This window comes from Sorex araneus, chromosome 3 (genome assembly GCF_027595985.1).
Source record: "Sorex araneus isolate mSorAra2 chromosome 3, mSorAra2.pri, whole genome shotgun sequence".
Classification (NCBI taxonomy): Eukaryota; Metazoa; Chordata; class Mammalia; order Eulipotyphla; family Soricidae; genus Sorex; species Sorex araneus.
This window is the reverse complement of record NC_073304.1, coordinates 95677992-95698626: the sequence shown is the minus strand read 5'-3', so window position 1 is coordinate 95698626 and position 20635 is coordinate 95677992. Positions and strand designations below refer to the sequence as shown.

At 50.8% G+C, this 20635-nt stretch overlaps 1 protein-coding gene across 2 annotated transcripts in view; it reads left to right on the top strand.

Moving 5' to 3' along the window:
* Nucleotides 1-325: 325 nt before the first annotated feature.
* LOC101552379 (aromatase) overlaps nt 326-20635 on the top strand; it is a 72671-nt gene continuing 52361 nt past the window's right edge. Inside the window, exon 1 of one of the 2 annotated variants that reach the window (XM_004611771.2) lies at nt 326-558. The gene's annotated coding sequence lies outside the window, so the exon portion shown is untranslated. Of the gene's footprint in view, nt 559-3198; nt 3321-20635 lie in introns of those variants that run through there. The other variant, XM_055131422.1, reaches the window with a different exon arrangement.

The following is a 20635-nucleotide window of genomic DNA, read 5'->3' as shown; positions in this document are numbered from 1 at the left end:
CAGTCCCCATGTCTCCATCCTCCAAAAGTGCATTCAAGTTTGTAGGGGGTGGGGGTGGAGGGGGTGTGTGGGGGTGGGTGGCTATGCCCTGGTGTGGGGATGCATGCAGGAGTCCCCTGCAAGGAGTCCCCAACTTTGCAGAGAGCCTGGTGGCGCTGTGACCCCTCCCGAGGAGCCTGTGGCGTTACTGTCTGTCCACGGGAGTGTACAAATAGATCTTTTCTCCTCCTCACCGTCCGTTTTTCTCTTTGTGATTTGTAATTGGGTTCCCTTGGTACGCGGTGATCCACCGCAGTAGCAGAGTATTCAGAGGGCAAGCTGAGATGATAAAAATTTGGTTATAATTTATGTTGGCCCCTGACATATATATATATATTTATTTTAATGATTTGGTCTCTAAGCAACTGATCTCTTAGCAACAAGAAGCACCTTTATAAAAGATGGCACACAAAGAGTGATTGCCAGAAAAACCGCCCGGCTCTTAAGCAGCCGCGCATCATTAACAAAACTCTGCGCCTCCTTCAAGAGCCTCTCACTACAAGTGACCAGCTGAAGCAGGTAACCATGCTATTGCACCTTTTTTCCCCCCTGACCAAATGAGAGAGAAATCTCATGCAACTAGTGAGAGAGAGAGTCTTTGAAATAGATTCTTCGGGAAGGGATTATTAGTTGGTTTGGGCTAACTTTTCATAGCATGCATTCTGTTCTATTAACTATTGCTTGATGGGGGGCTTGGTGGTTGTTATTGCTTGTTTTTATTTTTTCTTTTTTAACTTCGACATAAATCTTATGATGGGAGAGACCAGTTACTTCAAATATTTCATTGACCTGAGGCTGGAGGGGGGAAATAAATCTGTTTTTGTTTTTGTGTTTTCAGACTTTGTTTTCATTTGAAGGGAGATTTAAAAAAAAAAAAACTGAAAAAAAGCAACACGGAGGCAAAAGAGAAGAGAGCTATTTTGTCTGCATCCTAAGGGTGGGCACTGCTGGGCTGCAAGTGTTGTTTCCTGGTGCATGTTTTAATGGGACAAAATAAAGGACAGCACCGAATTTATTTGCAAACTTCAGCCTCCAGTGTTAATTCTGAGAGCCCAGGATGGTCTTTTGTTGCAAATATTGAAGGACTGTCCTTCCTCTCAGATAGCACAAAAGCATTTTCTATAAGTAAAGATTCATGCAAGAACTCAAAATATAGGGAGAAATTCTAGCCATGTTTGTTTCAGGTAACCAGGAGTTGAAGATTTAAATTTACCTTGATAGAAAACTGGAGTTCGAGATGAGGAATAATTTTTATTGCATTTGTGCCCCTTCAAATGAGACTGTGTATTTCTAAACCCGTGTGGGGTTGGGGATACTAAAAAATGTATAAAGGAATGTTTTATAAGAGCAAAGTGAGAACCTCTTTAATTGGGCTCGGTGATACTCTTATCTAGAGATAGGACAAATCAAAGCAAACAGGCTTGGGGGGGAGGAATGCAGCTCAATAAAGACAAATTGAATCAGTGATGCTTACTTATTTATTTTTAATGAGTTGTCTGTGTCACTTAACCTTTAAACTATATGCTAACATCTTCTTGGAACTAAAAAACAATGGGCTACTTTGTCTATAAGCAGAGTTGCAGTGGGTCAAGGTATTTCAAATTAGGACAATAGTAGAAAATCTGGGGCTTAAAATTGCTCTGCTATGAAAGAGCTCCTGATCACCAACACGATATACCAGACTTGATTTAAAAAGCTGCTTGTGACTTCATTGTTTCTGTTACGGATACTGACGCTGGGCAGAAAAAAAAAAATTCTGTGTTTGCCTTACTCAGAAGTTAGTGATAATGCAGATTTTGAGATGAATCACAAAATGAAAACTTTTTTTTTCCTCCAAGCAAAATGTACTATGGAAGCACCAAAAGATTCTGACTGTTCTTTTGAACTCAAGATTTTACGCACTTGTAATTGCACTGGCCAAGTGATAGTGGAGACTTGTTTGTGGGTTTCAAGTACGTGGGTAAATCAGTGTTTTGGCTGTGTGACTGGAGATGTTTCCAGTTTGAAGGGCCTGGTATGCAGGAGAATTAAAAGCCAAGAAAGAGAAACAATTCTATTGCAAGGGGCAGCTGCGTGGTTTGCAGTGGTTCCTTAGTATTGTACCAGCCCTGCCACTCTCTCCTCTGAGGCTGGTTTTGTATACGCACGGCAAGGAAGCCTGAAGGCTAACTGCGCTGGAGAGCTTGTCATTTTGGCTGTCAGACGAGCTGCCTTAGGAAGAGGGATTAGAGAGGCACAGGAGAAACGCTATGAAGAGGGGAGACTTGCGCCCTGCTCGTGGAGACGGGGTTATTTCAGAGACAGGCACACGGGTGCATGGAGGCACAGGGAGGTCAGCAGAAATCATAAACTGAAGAAAAAAAAAAACATCTCTTGCATCCATGTGGGCTTCCTGGGAAAAGAGGTCATTTTAGTTGGATGAATGAGGAGGGACAGTGAGAATTCTTCTGGAATAGCTTAGAAATCCTATCAGAAATTGATGGCTCTTTTTTTCTCCAGTAAACTTCAGGCTGGGCTCGGGGAACAAGGGCGGGGTGGGGTGGGGTGAGGGAATATGTACTAGTGACAAAACAATCCTGCTGCAAGGGATGGGGTGAGTGGCTCCCCAGAACAAAAGGGGACCCGTTTGCTCTGGACAGGGTCCTTATTACTTTGATCAAAATGATCAGACAGGAACCTGCCAGATTCCTCAGCAAGGCTGAGCCTTTAGACATAAAAAAACAAAAACAAACAAACAAAAAAACCTGAAAGCCTCATGAATGCTTCGTCCTTAGGAAGAACTCGGTCTTTCTCTGAGGAGGGAAATGGGGGTGTTTTCTGGGAGAGGGGGTGAATCAATAATTGAAAAGCTCCCTGGAGCCACCAGAACAATATGTGATACCTGACCCCATGTTGCTCCCTTTAATCTTCACAACAACTGGGCAAAGTCCTGGCACCTTCCTAGGATGCGAACATAAACCAGTGTTGGCATTTTTCTGGGGAAATTCCCTAAATGGGAAATGGAAAAGTGGGCTGGGGATGGGACTGGGAGGTGGGGGAGATGCTGGAGGTACCCACCTGAGCTGGGCGGGGGAGCCGCGGAGGGAGCGCGGGTCACGTGGGTATTCCTTGCCGTGATGCACATCCCAAGTGAACAGTTGGGGGCGGAGTGGACTCTTTGAGGTTCTCTTTCTATGGGGAACAGCACCGGGCCCGAGCAGGGTTCCCTGGGAGGGGCACCCCAGATCACAACTGTTCAGGACTGCACCGAGGGAGAGGAACCCTACGAAGATCAGGAACAGGTCCAGTGACTGACGGGTGCTGGGGGGTGGGAGGGGACTGTGGTTTTACAGGGGCAGCTGTGGTGACAGGGTCCGGGCAAGAGGTGGGATGGGACTGATGCTGCTAAACGCAGAGTTTCCTCTCGACATGCCCGGGGACAGCGGGGAGACCCGCCTTCTGGTTGCAAAGTGACTGGGTTTATGCAGTTGTCCCTTCTAAGATCCCTGATCAATAGGGATTCATTGTGTGTGACAACCAAAGGCTTCCCCCCAGACAGTGTTTGAGTAGCAGAAGGTTTGTAGCGGAGGGCTAACCTCCCAACCCCCTCTCCCCACGGTGAGACTGGAGTCTAAAGTCCTCTCTTTGGAGCCCACCCCACCCTTCTTAACATCAATCAGTTCAGAGACATGACGTGTCTTTATCCCCGACCCGCGGACACAATGTAGGTCTTTTGACTGAAAACCCTGTGGTTGTTTCCTTCCGCTGCAAAACGCGGAGGGGGCATTATTGGTTCCCCGGAGTAAGATACTCTAGAAAAGACGGTGGCTAGAGGTGACCTGCCCTGAACTTGGCCTGATCATCAAGCGAATCCCAGAGGCAGTCCATTGCCTGCGACACTAGAGTCTCTTCTGGAAAGCAGGAGGGGAAAAGCCCGCCCAGGAGCCGGGCTGGTGAGGTTCCCTCATTCCTTCCGGCCAATCCCTCCCTGGGAGAATATTTCAGGTCAGCCTTCTTGAGTGTCAGAAGACTGGCTTCCCCGGGCAGCTGAGCAGCTCGGAAAAGAATGAATGGTCACAGACTCTATTTTGTTACAGTAAAAAGAATCCTCTGTGCAAGATTATTAAGCCGTCCCATACCTCTCTACTTCCCTAGGGTTCTTGTCTCCAATCAGATATGCCCACCATCTTAGGGGTTCCTGCTGGGGGAACGGGCCCGGGCACCACGGGCAGCACGAGCCCAAACCCCCTTTCTCTCCTCTCTGCCATCCCTGGGCTGAAGAAGAGTGCTCCGTGACTTTCTAAGTCTCCCAATTCAGCGATTTCTTAATTGAGACTTCTCATTCTGAGGTGAAGGAACTGGTTGAAATGATTTGCCCAAGATCTATGCAGCTAGTTGCAGTAAGGGCCAGAGCTCAGCTCTCTTTACTCCCAGTCCAGTGCTCTTTCCTCTGTTTCATTATAGTTGCTGAAGCCCCAGAGGAGGGTGTGTTCCAAGGTATCTGCCCTATTTTATAGAGAGAGATGTCGGGGGGGCGGGGTTCCGACATGGTTTGACAGCTATGACTTATGGTTGTCACTCAAAAAAGCATGGAAAAAGGATTAGACTTGGGGAGGGGGGAGGGTAAGGGAGGGGAGTGGAGGGGAGAGTTACTAGATCTGCATGGGTTGATTTTTATTGTTTCTCCTGGATACAAGTATGAAGTGTTCATGAGTACACTGGGTTCTCCAAAAATTATGTTTAGCCCATGGAGCTGATAATTCCTCTCTTCTGTGAGAATTATGGAAGGGCAGGGGGAGGGGAAAATGCCTCTCCCTTTAGGGAGATGCCCAGTGTCCAAGTAGAAGGTGCATTTAATGCACTTCCTTAAATGAGGGTGAAACAGTGCATATAGACAGACCCTTGGCCCAAAACTTCCACTCTGAGTGAATCTTCCTCCTTTTGGTCCAAGATTTTCTTTTTTTTTTTTTTAAATAACTCTCATGTTTGAAGTTGGCATTTCCCCAGAAGAGGGTCTGACCAGAAGCAAACCAAACCCCCTCAGCTCCCCCAACCCTGAAATAGTGAAGCAGTAGTGGGAAAGCTACGATTCTAGTAACGATTCTAAAAATGGACCTTGAGCATCTGAAATGCTAAGTACTGAGCCTGGTCCTAAGTTCTGTGTGAGGAGCGCTAGACAAAGACTCACTCAAGTGTTCATCACCCCCTGGGCTGGTCTCCTGAATTCTATTTTCCAGACGAGGAAGCTCTTTTAACAAACTCTGCTCAAACTCCACACTGTGCTGAAATGTTGTAAAGTGGTGTTTGGTTCAACATGTATTTTGCTTGCATGTCACGATGTGTCTGGCACTGGGCACTTTCCTGACCTTCGAAGCAGTTCGCTGCCTAAAAGTGATGCTCGCTTATAGTGAATGCGTGAATTAGTTTTAATAGGGAAGGAGATAATGACAAGTAGACCTTTGCTCTAAGACCAAGCGCAACAATGTGAAGGCTGGAAAGGTCTTACAAGGAAATTCCAGGGTAGGAAACCTCAAGTCTAGGGAGTGGCAATTTGAAGATTTACAGAAGGTCTATTCGCACGGCATATGGATAGATGTGAATGGGCAAAGGAACAGAGCAGAGAGTGGGCCGAGGGCACAGAGAACCCATAGGACCTGAGTGCCTCCTCTCGATTAGCAGCAATGGAACTATGGTAATTGGGGCCACTGGGAGAAAGCTGGGGTGGGCCCACGTGAGCAAGGGGGAAGATTTAGCCCCCCATGAGTAATGCTGGCAATCCCACAGAGATACTGTTCTGACACAGACGCCTAGCCTGTGAGCCACTGACCAGCCAGCACTGGCCAGCAGAGAGCCCAACCCGAGAGTGACTGATAGCAAACCATGAACTGGACTTCTGATGAGATGGGAGAATGAAAGGAATTTAGGAATTAGCTACCTGTTTGAGTAAAATTAGATGAAGAATTAGATTAGTCGACTTCGATAGCATCACGGGGGTGGGGGAGGGCAGGGAGAGGGGCACGTTTAACTGGGAAGTGTCAAATATGTTCCCGGAAGTCCAAATTGAGACACACGCACACGGGGTTCTTATAGGAAGGATTTGTACTCAGGAGAGGAAAGGTGGGGGGTGGGGCCCATTAAAAGAGTGTTTTCCAGATGTGAAAGAAGCCCCAGAGTTTCCTGACTGCCTGAGGAGTTTTATGGGATCAGAAGGGGCCACCCTGGGAAACCCAGAAAACCCCCAGACAAGGCCAGGCCCTTCAGGCAGTGCAGACGTGGGCAGAACTGAGGGACGGGATTTCTTCACTCCTGCAAACAGCGGGTGGAGTGGCTGGAGAAAGAGTGCATGAAAGGAGCCCCCAGAAGGCCTCTGTAGGCAGAGTGAACGCCCTGCAGAGCGGTTAGTTAGGATCTGGGAGAGAAGGTGTGAGCGAAGGAAAGTTGAGGCTGTTGAAGAGAGCTAGGTGTAACTGGGTCACAGAGCTGGGAGGATGTTCTGGGCAAAAACGGCCACAGAAAAGTCTAACATGCTTACGGACTTGCTGACAATTCTTCCGGGGTGAGCCGTCGGAGGTCATAAAAAGAAATGAAGTGGGAAGAAGGTAAAGGTGGGGAAGCCCAGTGGGTGACAGGCACAGCAGAAAGGCCTCCCTGCCCGACCCTGCTGAAGGCTTGGCCCCCTGCAGATGCCCTGTGAGAGAGAGTTCTTATCCAGTTCTTCCAGGCAGGCTGGGGTGGGGCTGGAGGAAAGAGCATGAAGTTTGGCATAAGATAGATTTAAACGGCAACGCAGAGAGTCTTAAATAAGAGAGGAGAAGGAGCTGCCAAAGGGTCAGGATCAGTGAGACCCTGTAAAGCAGGCATTATCATTCTGTCAGAAGGGTGGTGCACCTCAGGGGACCGCCTCTGTCTAAGTCATTTATCCAATTTCTCATTAACTGCTCTCAGTTCTTGACAGGTTACCCTATTTTGAAACAGAATTTTCTGCCTCTCCTGAGAGGCACTGAAGGGGAGATTTCATCTCCAATTCTTCCTCATTAAAACAAAACAAGTGGGAGCAGAGAGGACAGCGGGTAGGGCGTTTTGCCTTGCACGCAGCCAACCCGAGTCCTTTCCCTGTAACGTTGTACGTCCCTCAAGCTCTATCTGAGTGATCCCTGGGCCAGGAGTAAGCCTTGAGCAGTGCTGAGTGTGGACCCAGAGCAACAACAACAATAATAATTTTTTAAATGAAATTACTATTTAGCTCAAGGGGCATATTTTTTTTCTAGAGAAAATTGGAGTGAGGGGACACACCAGGGAAGGTAGCTCAAAGAGGTGGTGTAGATGCCTGCCATTTATGGGGTCCCCAGTTCTATCTCCAGCACCACTTGGCCCCCATAGTACCTCTACGTGTGGCCCAGGTCACTCCAGCACCTTCAGGCCTGGACACCAAACCTTAGGTCCATACCACTGAGATGACTTTTGTCAGGAGTAGCCCCCCCGCCCCCCGTCTGGCCCCAGGTATTGCTGGAGTGCACTCCCCACCCCACCCCTTCCCCATACAAAGAACACAAGTATGATACAAGGCCTATCAATATCTCTAAGATATTGGCAAATATCTTAGAGAACAGTCTCTTGTTTAGCTGTGTTCTTGGAGTCTTGGAGGTCAGAATATTTGCTCGAGCGGGCACCAGTAATGTCTCCATTGTGATACTTATATGCCACAGGTAGCTTGACAGGCTCTGCTGTGTGGGCAGGATACTCTCAGTAGCTTGCCAGGCTCTCTGAGAGGGACGGAGGAATCGAACACGGGTCAGCCACATGAAAGACGAACGCCCTACCTACTGTGCTATTGCTCCAGCCCATAAACACAGTACAAGTAAAAAAAGAGCCTCTTTAATAAAAGGTACAAATCTGTATTTTTTCCTGTTACTTGGGTAACTTATTTCACCTCTTAGTTGTGTAATTACTAAAGGGCACTGGCTCTCTCTCTCTCTCTCCCTCCCTCTCTCTCTCTCTCTCTCTCTCTCTCTCTCTCTCCCTCCCTCTCTGTCTCTCTCTCTCTCTCTCTGACTCACTCTCGGCCACCTGCATTTGGTGGTCTCCATTTCCCCCACCCCATGGAGGTTGATGGTGATGGGCAGGCGAAGGAAGGAACGAGGTCCAGGCTGGTCAGTATTAATTGCAGTTTATTCCATTCCCATCTCCATTCTCCTCTGCTTCTCCTCCTGCTTCTTCCTCCCCCATGCTAGTTCATTCTCCTCCTGGATCCCCCTTCATTCTCCTTCTGGCTCTCAAACACATCAACACAAAATAGTCGGGGGCCGGGGCAAGGAGGGGATTCCATGAAGCCTAGGGGTCTGTGCTGAAGAGCATGAAAACACTGCCCAGAAAAACAGAAGACTTCATCAATGGGGAGATTATTTATAACCTGAGAGTCAATTCCGGTGAGCCTTTGGTGGTGACTGCCCCCCAAATCATTTGGGGGTGTCAGTGAACTGCCAATTAAAATCCAAGCCCGGCTTTTCTGTTTCCCTATCAAATTTCACACGCTGATTTCTAAAAGGTATCTAGATGTGTGAAAGAACTAGAATAATTGAAGACTGACTTGAACGTCCAAGGGATTTCACGGGGTAAACTGAGGAAAGGGATCGGGGAGAGGAGGGAGTAGAGGGGGTGGAGCAAGAAAGATCAGAATCCCACGGGGACAGGGACAGATGGACATGTGCTAGCCAAAGGAAGTGTGTGTGGGGAGGGGAGGATTTATGAAGGAGTCCCACATTAGGGCACTGCTTGAGTTAGTTTGGGAAAGAAAGGGGGAGATTGCAAGCAAAGCTGGCTTGTTGGAGGAACTCTACATTGGGGTGACTATGGGCCACCTCCCTTTCCTGCCACCATCATACTTAGTTATTGGTTAGGAATAACCCGAAGGATTTTTGGTGAAACTGTGCAGTGGTGCTATGAGTTCTGTACCCCACATAATAGCAGGTTCTTTGGAAATTTGTGCAAAGTCCCTCCAGAACCCTCCACACATACAGAGTCCTTATCTTCTGGTGGTCTTGCCCCACCTTTTATATTTCATGTGACCCAGTTAGGTATTGGCAAAAACCAAAACAGGTCAGTAGAATGGAGAGTCCCGGAAGGTTCTCACATGCATATGGCAACCATTTCAAGGTACTTAAGGCACCTCAATGAGGCAAAGACAGTCTTTTCAACAAATGGTGCGTGATCAACTTGTTAATGGTAAGGGAAACTCCGTGAAACCTCACTTCTCACCAGAGACCTGAATTATAAAGGCAGGGGAAAACTTGATAATTGAGTTTCAACAAAAACATAAATTTTTGATCTCTGATGGACACTCAGAAAACAAAATGGGCCACGACTAGGAGAAAAAAATATATGAAGGACATCAATATTGAAGAAATTGAGTCCAGGATACGTTTCTGGAAAAGCCTAGAAGCTTGAAAATGTTGAAATGGGGAAAGAAAGGTACAAGAGTAACCAGTGAGCTTCCTAAACTCATGTTGAAAATATGAGTAATCAAGGAAAGGGGAACTAGAACCCAATCAGATACTTCTATAGAAGGATTAAAAGGGAAAGACAAACCCTAAGTGCTGGGGGGGGATAAGAATTTCTAGTTCTAAAGCTAGAATTCTTACATGTTGCTGTAGGAGTACTCTGGAAAATAATTTGGCATTTTATTTAAAAAAAAAAAACAATGTAACACAGTTACTCCACTCTTGTGGGTCAAGAATAATGTCCCTAGTATTCTTATTTGAAATAACCCCCTCAACAGGGGAATAGCCCAAATAGAATTGGATAAATGGTGGCATAACTATACAATGGAATAGCACTCCACTATTGATACTAAAGACTTGAATGTGACTTAAACTCCATTACGCTGACTACAGCAGCCAGTTTGCAAAAGATAGACTGTGTGATTAAACTGATTTGATGTTATAGAAAATACATATGAATTCATTGGAACAGGAAAGCTGCTCAGTAAGTAGCTCATCTGGGGGTGGGCAGAAGGGGGAGTGTTATGTTATCCTTCTAGGATGATGATGGTTTCACAAGTATATAATAACACTTATGCAACGTTTTACTGAAACATTTGAGGTTTATTGTATGTCAATTATGCCTCAATAAAGTGGTTTTTTAAAGGAATAAGGGAATATGTACGTGTGGGGGTTGGGGGATGAAAAGGATAAATAGGTTCTGACATAACGAACCCTATCCAGTCTAGACGAGATTTGGAAGCCTGTCCAGGGAGAAACATGGGGAAACGAGATTGTCCTGAGCTTTGGTATTTGTCTGGTTTGAGTGTTACCCCAAGGAAGGCTTGGTGGTGAAGTGAAGGGAATGAGTGGAGGAATCTTGTTTAGTGCCAAAGGTCACATTAAAGCTCCTAAAACCCCTCCACCCACCCACCCCCCACCCCCACCCCCCGCCACGCCACTGCACTGTGGGCACTTGTGGCTGGACAATAGGCCCAGGGGGAACCCTCTGGTCTGCAGGGTTACTCACTGTGTGCTCTTCCACCACCAGAATAAAATAAAGCGCCATTCGAGCCAACCTTTCAATTGATGTTTTGCAAGTGAGGTCTAACGGGACATAAGGTAGACTCTGACCCTAATCCCCTGACTGATGCCAGTGACATCCGTGACGCCTATTGACAAGTCACTGGGGGATGAGGGGTCTGTTTCCTCTGCTAACCTCCATCTATGCCCCTTGGGGACTCTTCATCCTCTGGGATGAAGAGGAATCTGCATTTGTCTTTTGAGGATGCCTGGGGCATCATAACCTGAAACCGCCAAAGAATGCCTTTGTGCTGGGCCGAAGAGAGGCAGCCAAAGGAGAGAGCCTGGGTTTCCCAGCCTTTTCCACAAGGGACCGCGCCTTTTCCTGTGGCACTGAGCCCCTACCCAGGCTGCGCTCTGTGCGGGCTGCAGGACTGCGCCCGGGCACGCCCCAGTCGAAGGGCTGAAAGCTTCCCATCTTGGGCCAGGCCCCAAGGTGTGACCCCTCCACTTGCCAGCAGAGCCTGGATGGCATTGTGTAGGGAGCAAGCTGTCCCGAGAGGAGGTGTCAGGGCCAAGGGCAGGGGAGAGAAGCCTGAGATTTAAGACGCACCTGCCTTGTTTGTGGGTGCAGGGGTGCAGGTTGAAAGTCCCAATTTTGCAAAACGGGGCAGGGCGGGGAGGGGGGAGGAGTGAGGCTGAAGGTATCTGGGACAAGAACCCAATTCAAATGAGATCAGAGAAGAGGGAGAAAGGGGTATGCCTGGGGCGTTAGGGGCTGCCCTGCCCCTCTCCAGGCTGTTGGGGTGAGAGAGGGTTCCCCTAGGAGCTCACACATGGGGATTTCCAAAGTCTAAATGAACTCGGGTCCTACTGTGCCTGCCAGGGTGTGACCAAGCCATGTACCATCCTTGTCTGGGGGCTGGAGAATGAACTGGAAGAAGCTTGTCTACAGCTGTCAACAGGGGGAAGGGAGGGAAGTGCTCCTTGGGCCCCACCCCTTCCCTAGGATGAAGCCCCCAGGGCTCTTGGGATCCAATTGCTTTGAGTCTTGGCAAGTAGATTTGTGCCTTGGGTCTCCTTGGAGACCCTGTGCCTTTAGTGACAGGCCCGTGCCCCAGTGACATGTGCTCTGTGGAAGCCCCTGGTGCCACCCACCACAACCTTTCTTGGAACTAGAAATCTGTGTGATGGTGTGTCTCATCCCCCTGAAAAGTCTCATCAATAAGACATCATATTGGCCTACTGCAGAGCTGCTACACCCAAACGCTTCACCAGTGTGTGCCGGTCTTTTCTGGGCCTGGTAGGGAAGCTGGGGGATGAGGGGGAGAGGGGGGCGTGGGCAGCCGACTTCATTCCTCCACTGCCCCTGGGCACATACTACAGATGCACCAGAAGGCAGGCTGCTGGAACACTTTTGCTAGAGGGACGTTGCTTGGGCTGGGGGGGAGGCGGGGGACTGAAATTTGGCTCTGCCCGGGAGGATAGGACCAGACTTACTCAATTTCCTCTAGGCTCTGACTTCACAATATAGACTGTCTTAGCGCTTAGACATCCCTGATGCGGCATGAGTTACAAGGAGGCGGGCGGGAAGAGACTCTTGGCAAGGTGACTCTGCCCCCCAGTTGCTGCCTGAACCCCTCCTTTCCTCTATCCCTTTTGTTGCCTCACACCTGTCCGAAAAAGGAGAAGACTCCTCTTACCACTCCCCCCCACACACGTACTCACTCTCTCTCTCTCTCTCTCTCTCTCTCTCTTCCCCCCCACCCCCAGGCCTTTACTGTGGGACCCTCACCTACTCCTATAGGGCCTGGATTTTGAAACTCAAAAGCCAGGAAAATACTTTTTCTCCCCCGCCCCCAGCCTCTGCATTCTGCTCCCCTGAGGCAATGAAAAAGGCTCAGCTGACACAGTAGCTAGGGGGGCGGGGTGGGGGGAGGGGCAGGGGAGGGAAAGTGGGGGGCAGTACCAAGGGTGGGCAGGAGACCTAAGCTACTTGGAAAGGGCCAGAGTGTGCCGAGGTGCCTGCGGGGGGGGGGGGGGGTGGGGGGAGGCAGCAACACCACGTTCTCAGTGCCAAGATGTCAGAGTCCGGCCTGGATCCCCTTAACGGGGCAGCGGGCGGGGCCGGCAGGGGTCGGGGCCCACCCTGGAAAGACACCTTGTCCCTGTATGACCGGTGCGACTGTCCGGCTGCCCTCGGAGCTGGCGGCCAGCCCTCCCACAGTCCTGTGCTGCCGGTCACCTGTGCATTTTCAAGTGCCCTAAAAGAACCTTCCAGGGGTTCCAGAAATCCCGGAAGCCCCTCCCCCATCTCATGCCTCCCCCCCTCCTCAGGGCCACCCTCGGTCCCTCAGTGTCTTGAGTGGATGAAGCCCTTTGAAACCATATCTGGTGGCCCCTCCGCCATGGAGAAGGGGCCGCGCATGTCACCCAAGTCTTTTTGCTGTTCCAGAAACTGCTTTCAGCCTGTTCCCCTACCCACCCCCCTGCGCCATGACCCCAGCCCCCCCTAAATTCCTCCTCTTCCCCAGTGACCCTTCTCACTCCTCTCTCTATGGTTGACACCCGAAGAAAACGATGACACCAGAGGAAAACGATGTGATTTGGATCGGAAAAAAATTTTTTTTTCCTCGCCATCACTCCCGTGTCAGCGGCCGGAAGCTTGGTCTGGACCTGCGTTCCAGAAAGCCCAGACTCACGCCCTGCCCTCACGGCCCCCACCCTGTCTCCTCTGGTCTTCCTCTCTGCTCTCTGGCCATCCTGCTGGGCGCAAAAGGCCCCAGTGAGAGCTGGACCTAAGCAACCGCCCTGACTGGGACAGCCACAGCGCAGCACACTCTGGCCCTTTCCAAGGACCTCTTCCTCTAGTTCCTTCCTCGTGGGTCAAGCTGAGAGGCCACGGTGGCTTCCGGGGCAGCCCGAGCACAGTGTTCATGCATGTGGTGCCCCTCTCAGTGCCCTTCCCTGGAGGGGCTCCTTGAGCTCAGTCCCCGGGGACTGCCAGAGCAGGGGACCCAATGTCCTCCCAGGGACGCAGAGCACAGTCCCTGCCCATCTCATCTAACTCTGTGAGCATCCCTGGCCACGTTGAGGGTCATTTCATCCCCTCGTCTCAGGGCTTTGTGTTTCCCTGGTTCCCAGAGCAGCAGCTTGACAGAGAAAATGAACAAGCTGCATCGAATGCTCCCACCCCCCTCCCTGCCCTTACCAGGACCTGGCAAGGAGGCACCTGAGTGGCCCCCACACCCCTCACCCCCACCCCGGGTTCTCTTCCACTAGGTTACTTTCTCCTTAATCTTTTCACTTGCTCCCCACACCCGGATTCCTCCCACTAGCAGGCAAAGGGATGCTAGAATATTCCTTCCACCCCAAAGCCCGGAAAGCATGGCTTTCCTTAACTCCACGCCTCGCTCCAGCTCTCCCTAAGGCACCTCCCCTGCACTCAGGAGGGAAAAGAGGTTGCCTCCATTCTGTCTCCTGTGTGTGTTTCCTCTTCTCCCCTCCACCATCTTCTCCTTCACCACTTGCAGAAACTGCCTCATGGCCGGGGAACTTCCTTGCTAGATCCCACGTGCATCTCCTGCCTCCCCCAGCATGCACACACATGTGACCACTCCAGGTGGGGAGCCCCTCCCCCCAACACAAACACACACACACACACACACACACACACACGTGACCATGTGACCACCAGGGAGTGTGGCGGCTCGGTTACAGTCAACCGTATCTTCCTTCTTGAAACACACACTCCTTTTGGCTCCGGGCATGTGATGGTCAGCGGAGAGGCTGCTCTTTCTTGGGATCTTTTGCCTGTTGGAAAAAGATCTGGAAGGTTTGGAAGGTCTGGCGCCAGGCGTGGGTACCCTGGGAGCGCCCTGCACTCTTCACTTCTCCTGGGGTTTCCGTGACTTCGAGGGAGCTTGGTCCATTCTTTCTGACAGCCTCGCCTTTCTATTCCAAAGCTAGGACTGTGTTATCATCGTCCTCTGCTCCTTGTCCTCCCCCGCTCTAGGCAGTGCCTGCCCTGTGGTGGGCACCAATGCCATCTCTTTCCCCACTTCCCTCAGCCTGGGAGTCCCTCTCAGTGCCAGGTATCACTCTACACCGTTTCCCACCCCACCTCTGCCAGCCTGTCGAGAGAAAGCAAACGCTTCTGTCTAGAAGGGGCTGTGAAATAGGTCTGGTGTCCTGGTGTCTTTCCCCAGACCCTAGTGAGCCACTATCTCCCTCAATTGCAAAGCAGCAAATTCCAGATGCTGCTTTTTGCCAAAAACGCGCCTGCAGGGCTTGGGATGGGGGGTGAGGGGGGTCATGGAGATGGGGAGGGGAATCCTGTGTCAGGGAACAGAAAACACGGGAGCTTGGAGTGGTTGATTGGCCTCTGTTACTTTTTAGCAAGAGGAGTAAGCATCAGCAGCTTTGCATTTTGGAGAGCTGGAGGTTACCTGGGAGGAGAAAAGGGTTGGCTGAAGGCAGGTGGAGAAAGGGACGCAGGGTATGCGGAGGGGAGTCTCAGCCCGCCGGGTATCAGAGAATGCAGAGGAAGGTGAGCGAGGGGTGAAACTTCAGAGAGAATCTTAGTAGGGGCTGAAGCGATACATAATAGCAGAGCGGGCAGGGTGCTGGTCTTGCCTGTGGTCTGTCTGGGCTCCTCGCCAGGAGTGATCCCTGAGCACAGAGCCAGAAGTAAGTCCTGAGCACCGCCAGGTGTGGCTACAAAACAAACTAAACAAAAAACAAATACAGCGAGAAAGTAACCAATAGGCACCTAAGACAGGACATGGGCAGTGCAGGCGGTTACAGAACTGCTCTGTGATGGATCATAGCTTCAGTGCTCAAAGACTTGCAATGAACTTAATCAAACACATGGCATTGCTCTTTTTCTAGCAGGGGGCAGGGGACAGGGGTGGGGAACCGACATGGTGATGATGCTTATTCCCACTTTTTTTTTTCTTTTTTGGCAAAGATGTAGAAAAAGGTCTTGGATGGTCTTGCCTGTCTTTTCCTTTTCCTTTGGTTTCACCCTAAGCAGCCCCACCTTATCCAGCTTGCCTGGTTCCACTTAAATGCTCCCCTGGTTCTCTTCCTGGACCTGTTCTGACCATCTGGCTTTGTTCCGGAAAGCAGAAAGCGTTTCGAGGGCACGCATCTTTGGCACCAGCCATGCCCTGGGTTAGCATATGGAAAAGACTTGGTTCTCCCGACGGTCTCTCCTGCTCTTTTCCAGCATGCAGCTAATCGTTGCAAAGTTTTTTCACCAAAGCTTTCTGTGAAAATACTCCCCATGTGCCCTAATCTGTATCTGAAGCCATCAGCAAGCGCACCCAACCATCTTAGTTCCAGATCATTCTACGAGACCACAGAGAGACGAGGTGCATGAAAGAATGCTCATCGGGCCCACCTTCCTGTCCTCTGAGCTATTTTTCTCGTGGCTATTCAACCTTGATCAGTATTTGCAAATAACTGCTCCCCTGCACCCCCCTTTCCAGATTTTTTTTTTTTTTGCCTGTGGCGCGTATCAATGCATGGCTATTTTTATTCGTGTGCTCTTCTTTCTCACAGTTTCTTAAGCTCCTTGAAGGCAGAGACAATATTCTTAGCATCTGCCTCCCTCTCCGTAAGAATCCTGACCCCAGGCCCTGGGCAGGGCTGGAGTTCAGGGTTTCAGGAAAGTCCGTGAATCATATCAGAATCTGGGTAATTTTGTTTGTTTGTTTGTTTGTTTGTGGTTTTGCCCAGGAAATGGATCCTCTAACATGGTTCTTGTCCTCCCACCGCCCACTCCTACCGGCTTCCTAGAGTTTCTCCCCATCTGTCTATCTGCTGCAACCCGGCATCGCTGTTCGCTCTTCTTCTGACTCAGGTTTTTTTTTTTTTTTTTTTTTTTAAGCGGCAAATAAGACTTGTTCCTGGGCGCACAGCCTCTTCCTCTGAGTGAAATTTTCCCCTCACCTGATCTGTACAGGCTGTGGAACACAGCCCCCCCCACCCCCAACCTAGCCCCCAAGTTGTGACACCTCTCCAGGAAAGCCTTATGGAAGCTTCTTGACAAGAGAGTCCTGGAACCCAAAGCAAGCCCTGTGCAGCGTCCCGCCCACAGCCTACGATGTCCCTTGAAACTGAGGATTTGAACACAATGTGCTAACACTCTAGGGTGCTTCTCTTACTCCTCCCTGCGCCCCCTGTGCGTAGCCCAAACACGGCGGAGATAATCCAATCATCCCCTCACTCAACAGATTGCCTGGCATGGCCAGGGAATGCATACACCATTATCTTTCACGCAAAAAAAAAAAAAATTTAATGTTCTCTTTGCTCCGGTGATGTGTCAGAGATCCTGATGACAGTCATCTGAACCCTAATGCTGCTTGGCCAGAGCTTCTGGGCACCCTCCGTCTCTTACCCGTGACTCTCAGGAGGATAGGAAGGCACCCAGCATTAGTCCCATTTTACAGATGCACGATCTGGAGAAGGGAGAGCGTTCATTGTTCTCCTAAATTTCATGGCAGGGTCATAGACAGTGGTGGGAACAAAGAGGGTGTTCTCTATTTTGGGGGGAGGGGAGGGTGGAGAGGCAGTGGAATGGTTTTTCTTGTGTAGATTTCTCCACTTTCTCTCTCAAGCTTCCGTCCAGTTGGTGAAGAATAGCTACCACGGCGCCCTCCCCTCCCTCCTTGGCCACGAGTCCTTCACTCAAGCTGGTGCTTTTACGGTCTCTCTTAGATTCTAACACTTCTTTCATGAACACTTCTTTCAGAAACGCCCTCTTCTGGCTCTGTCAGTGTGACCCTGAGAGCTTGCTATCCCCAGATGTGCCCCCCACTGCTAGGAAATTCTGGATCTGAACCCTATGAGCCACCTGATTCCCTGTGAACCACACCAGGGATCCTGTAAAACCGGGGAATGAGTGGGATGCCAGCTGAACTGTTGAATTCCACTGCGGGGGCCTTTAGGGTTTTTTTTTGGGGGGGGGAGGGAAAGGGTCGGGGAAATGTGAAAAAAAAATGGCTGCCCCCACGTGCCACTGAGAGCTCTTTGGCATACACAATACTCCCCATGCGCCTTTGCAAACCCTGTCTTACACACACACACACACACACACACACACACACACACACACACACACACACACACACACACACACACATACTGCCCTGTGCATGTCCTCAGGAAATGCACGAGATTTTTATTTGAAGGAGTAAACCCCGAGTAAGGGCCCGAGATGTGGGAACACCGTGGGGCGGGGTGCAGAGCCTAGAAGCCAGATCGAGCTCCTTACGGAGGAGGATTGTCTGTCAAGCTTATCTTCCCAGGACCGAGGCTCTTCCCTTCAGCCACACAAAATGTGTTTGGGGGGGCATGCAGAGGCTAACTAGGGTCCTGCCAGGTAGGTGGGGGTGGAGGGAGCAAAAGGAGTGAGGGAGAGTGGGAGGAGAGCTGGTGGTCTAACCTGAACCACAGGCTCAAAAGCGCCAGGCAAGAGTGAGCTGAAGTGGTGCTGAGGACACCCCGATACACCACCTCATGCGAGTGGACCATCCTGCCTCAGAGGCACGTTGGGCCAGGCCAGCTGCCCACTAGTCAGGCCCGTTCCTGGGAACCCCTGCCCTCCGGCAGTCGGGAGACATGCCGTGCCAGTCACGCAGTACTCCAGAGCAGGGGAGAGGAGAGTCTTCAGAGCTACCTCCGGATTTCATGTTGCACCTACCGCCCAGCAGCGGAGCAAGTGCTCAGAGCAGCACCCGGCACAGAGTAAGTGCTCAATAAGTGTTACCTATTATTACACCGGCATGCACTTGAACATTCCCTGTGTGTAGGTTCGTGGAGCAGGACCCACCCAGGGCCTGCCGGGGTCCACGAGCAGCAGGTGGGACCCGCAGATGGAATGGGACTTGAGCCTCAAAGGCAGCCCAGAAGGGGAGGGGCGAAGGGGGAGGGCCAGAGCCTCTCGCGCTGCGGCTGTTTTTACAGGGATCAGCACTGTGGGTTTGCCTTTGGAAGGGAAAAAGGACACGAGTGGGCCCGGGCCCCGGAGCACGGGCCTCAGGCAGGCTGGACCCTGGTGGCGAGAAGTCAGGAGCTGTTTGGGCGTCTCCTGCTGCAGTGTGGAGGTGGAGCTCCCGCGGTTAGGAGCTTTGATGTGTTGTCTTGGCCTGCTCATTGCTAAGGGAATTTCCAGAGTGGTTCTCCTAGCCCTGTTGGCATTACCCACCATAAGGCAACAAATTGGGGCTACCCCCCCCCCCGCCCTGCCCACCCCACTCTCCTCTCTGGCCCAGTCCCACGCTCAGTGAAATGTGAACTCTTGCACAAGTGACTTAAATCTCTCCAAGCCTACACAGGGAAATGGGTGTGAGAACAAACTCTCTAGTGGGACACACGGGGAGGGCTAGCTGAGATAAAGGAGAGCGTGGTGTTCACCGCACAGACACTGTGGTGACTGCCGTTAGTGCGGCCCCGGGAATATCAAGGCTGAAGGTAGAGATTAGGAGGAGATGGGTGCTGAAAGCCCCATGCACAATCAAGGGGGCCATAAACTGTACCGTCTAAACCAAGGCATCTTGGAGGGTCAAAACAGTGCTCAGGCAACAACTGTCACCTGCTGGGCATGTGCTGGCAAAGCCCATCGGTTAGATTTCTCCACCACCTGGCCCACCCGCCTCAGTGCAAACTATGGGAGGGACCCTCTTCAAGCACAGTCTTTGGTGGGCACATTTCCCTCCCTCTTGAGGCCTTTCTCTCTTGAAAAGCCTTCCTCTCATCACTGAAGCTAGCTGGGAGATGGCAGTGAGCATTGCAGTTACTGCAGGAGCTGTTTTCAGGGAACGAAGCCACCTTTTCAGGGGAAAAAATATCCATGCAGTGGTCTTGGGGTGGTGGTCGGGGGTATGACCAGGGGAGCTGAGGTTTGAGGAGGTTAAGTAACTTGCCCAACCAAGGTCGCAGTGTATTGGGTCTATTTGGCATGTACCACATAGGCCAAGCCTATGGCCATTTCTTCTCTGAGGCCATCAGACCCTTAGAGAGGTGAGCCTGGCAGGCCTGCTGTGACCCCAGCGCTCACGTGCTGGTCTTCCCGGGGCCTGGGCGCCAAGGTGTATTTCTTCCATATTTACACCAACTCCCAAACGCCTCAGCCAGAGCTCACTGGGCCCTCGCTGGTTTTCACAGAAATGGGAGCTTCCTAAGCAGAGGCGACTAAAGCTGCAGCCAAGTTTGGGTGGCCATGGACTGGCATTTTCATGCGACCCGAAGAGTGGACAGCTCAGGGGACCACCGGGCTTACCCTTGTATTCTTCTTCATTTGATTCCCAGGGAGGAGAACGAGGCTGGGGAGCAGGGTCTTTGTGAACCCAGTGGTCTTTGCTGATGAGCTGTACAGAAACCCTTCTTTTAGGAACACCCACTTCTGGCTCTGTCAGGGTGACCCTGAGAGCTTGCCTTCCTGAGATGTGCCCCCACTAGTATGAAATACTGGATCTGACCCCCGTGAGCCGCCGGATTTCCCTGTGAGCCAAGCCAGGGATCCCATAAAACCAGGGAATGAATGGGATGCCAGCCGAACTGTCAAATTCCCACTGCGGGGGCCTTAACATTTTTTTGGTGGGGGGCAGAGAGAAGGGAAGGGGGAACTGTTTCCCATAGTGTAAAAAAATGGCTGCCCCCATGTGCCATTGAGAGAGCTCTTTGTCACACGCAAAACTCCCCATGTGCCCCCCGGGGTGCATGTCCAGAAGCAATCTCCTTCCTTACATCACATTCCAGCTAATGGAAGATTTCTGCTGTGGAAAGCACCCTCCACCCCCCCTGCAAATGTGTAAGACTTTGGGGTTACTAGCACCAGAACACAAGTCGTTTTGTCTGTCTCAGCTAACTGCAGGAGGCAGGGCAGTGTCCATCAGGGTTGATTGGACGGCAGGAAAACTTCCAAACTTTGAACACTAATAACTGATGGCCATCTCGGAGTGGACAAACTAGGCCGAGTCCTCCCATTTGTAAACTTCAGGTGTCAATGAAATCTCAAATACCTGTTGGTCAGAGACGCCTTTGAATCACTTGAGTAATGGCTTCAGTTTTGACTTGGGCATGTGACTTTTGTGAGAAATAGCAGGAAGTTC